This window comes from Arachis hypogaea, chromosome 20 (genome assembly GCF_003086295.3).
Source record: "Arachis hypogaea cultivar Tifrunner chromosome 20, arahy.Tifrunner.gnm2.J5K5, whole genome shotgun sequence".
Taxonomy (NCBI): domain Eukaryota; kingdom Viridiplantae; phylum Streptophyta; class Magnoliopsida; order Fabales; family Fabaceae; genus Arachis; species Arachis hypogaea.
In genome coordinates, this window is record NC_092055.1 from 82,877,761 (window position 1) to 82,880,516 (window position 2,756).

General features: G+C 39.8%; 1 pseudogene; it reads left to right on the forward strand.

The window, feature by feature from the left end:
- Nucleotides 1-530: 530 nt before the first annotated feature.
- Nucleotides 531-632, forward strand: LOC112787993 (small nucleolar RNA R71; annotated as a pseudogene).
- The last annotated feature ends 2,124 nt before the right edge of the window (nt 633-2,756 follow it).

The window sequence follows — 2,756 nt, forward strand, 5'->3', positions numbered from 1 at the left end:
GGCCTCTGAGGTTGCTCTCTACACCCAAAATTTGGGTGATTTCTCCACCCCTGATTGTTGGTCTTAAAATAGGGATCATTATTGGGATTTCTAGGAGCACTCCCCATGTAATTGACCTATTCAGAAGAAAATTGAGCATAATTATAATTCTCATTTGGCATAAAATTAACTGTCATGTCATAAGGGACCTCTTAAGGTGCATTCTGAGTGTTGACCGCTGTAACTTGCATTCCACTCAACCGTTGAGTAATCAGATTTATTTGCTGAGATAAAAGCTTGTTCTAAGCAAGAAGAGCATCAACAACTTCCACTTCCAAAACGCCTCTCTTCTGAGAGGTCTCAGAGTGCAAATGATTCCTGTTGGAGGAATATAAGTATTGGTTGTTAGCAACCAGCTCAATAAGCTCAATAGTCTCCTCTGGTGTCTTCTTCATGTGCAAAGAACCACCTGCAGAAATATCCAAGCGCATCTTGGACATTTCACATAAGCCCTCATAAAAGATATCCAGTTGAGTCCATCTAGAGAACATGTCCAAAGGGCATTGCCTAGTCAGTAGCTTGAATCTCTCCCAAGCTTCATAAAGGGTCTCACCATCTTTCTGTCTGAAACTCTGAACCTCCACCCTTAGCTTAGTCAGCTTTTGAGGTGGGAAAAATTTAGTCATAAATCTGGTGACAACCTTATCCCAAGTATCCAGACTCTCCTTGGGTTGAGAATCTAACCACAACTTTACTCTATCCCTCACAGCAAATGGGAAGAGCATGAGTTTGTACACCTCAGGAATCACTCTATTCATCTTCACAGTATCACAAATCTGTAGAAAATCATAAATAAAATGATTTGGATCTTCCTGAGGAAGTCCATGATACTGACAATTTTATTGTACAAGAGTGACAAGTTGAGGCTTCAGTTCAAAATTGTTTGCATCTATAGGAGGCACCACAATACTTTTGCCATAAAGATCTGCATTAGGAGCAGTGTAAGAGCCAAGCACTCTTCTAGGTTGCTCATTCCCAACTGGATTTGCCACATTGGAATTAACAGCATGATTATTATGATCCATGTTAGACTCTGTAGCTTTGTAGAGTTTTGCTTGTTGTAAATGGCTGGTGCACGAAATTGTGATTCACACTTTTCACAACTCTACACAACTAACCAGCAAGTGCACTGGGTCGTCCAAGTAATACCTTACGTGAGTAAGGGTCGAATCCCACAGAGATTGTTGGCTTGAAGCAATCTATGGTTATCTTGTAATTCTTAGTCAGGATATCAATTATAATTATCAGTTTGGATTGTGAAAAATAAAAGAGCATGAATTAAATACTTGTTATGCAGTAATGGAGAATATGTTGGAGTTTTGGAGATGCTTTGTCTTCTGAATCTCTGCTTTTCCCCTGTCTTCTTCTTCACGCACGCAAGGTTCCTCCTATTGCAAGCTGTGTATTGGTGGATCACCGTTGTCAATGGCTACCATCCATCCTCTCAGTGAAAATGGTCCAGGTACGCTGTCACCGCACGGCTAATCATTTGTCGGTTCTCACTCATGCTGGAATAGGATCCATTGATCCTTTTGCGTCTGTCACTATGCCCAACCCTTGTGAGTTTGAAGCTCGTCACAGTCATTCAATCCTTGAATCCTACTCGAAACCACAGACAAGGTTTAGACTTTCCGGATTCTCAAGAATGCTGCCAATGATTCTAGCTTATACCACGAAGATTCTGATTAAGGAATCCAAGAGATACTCATTCGATCGAAGGTAGAACGGAGGTGGTTGTCAGGCACACGTTCATAGGTTGAGGATGGTGATGAGTGTCACGGGTCATCACATCCATCATATTGAAGTGCGAATGAACATCTTAGATGGAAACAAGCGTGTTTGAATAGAAAACAGAAATAATTGCATTAATTCATCGAGACACAGCAGAGCTCCTTACCCCCAACAATAGAGTTTAGAGACTCATGCCGTCAAAGAGTACAAAGTTCAGATCTAAAATGTCATGAGGTACAAAATAAATCTCTAAAAGTTGTTTAAATACTAATCTAGTAACCTAGGTTTACAGAAAATGAATAAGCTATGATAGATAGTGCAGAAATCCACTTCTGGGGCCAGCTTGGTGTGTGCTGGGGCTGAGACTTGAGCTTTACACGTACCTAGGCTGTTTTTGGAGTTAAACGCCAGGTTGTCACCTGTTTTGGGCGTTTAACTCCAACTTGTAACCTGTTTCTGGCGTTTAACGCCAGAAGGCAGCATAAAACTTGCGTTGAACGCCCGTTTACGTCATTTATCCTTGAGCAAAGTATGGACTATTATATATTGCTGGAAAGCCCTGGATGTCTACTTTCCAAAGTAGTTGAGAGCATGCCATTTGGACTTCTGTCGCTCCAGAAAATCCATTTTGAGTGCAGGGAGGTCAGAATCCAACAACATCAGCAGTCCTTTTTCAGCTTGAATAAGATTTTTGCTCAGCTCCCTCAATTTCAGCAAGAAATTACCTGAAATCACAAAAAAACACACAAACTCCTAGTAAAGTCCAGAAATGTGATTTTTATTTAAAAACAAATAAAAAATATAATAAAAATGACTAAAACATATTAAAAACTACCTAAAAACAATGCCAAAAAGCGTATAAATTATCCGTTCATCACAACACCAAACTTAAATTGATGCTTGTCCCCAAGCAACTAAAAACAAAGTAGGATAAAAAGAAGAGAATATACAATGAATTCCAAAAACATCTATGAAGATCAGTCTTA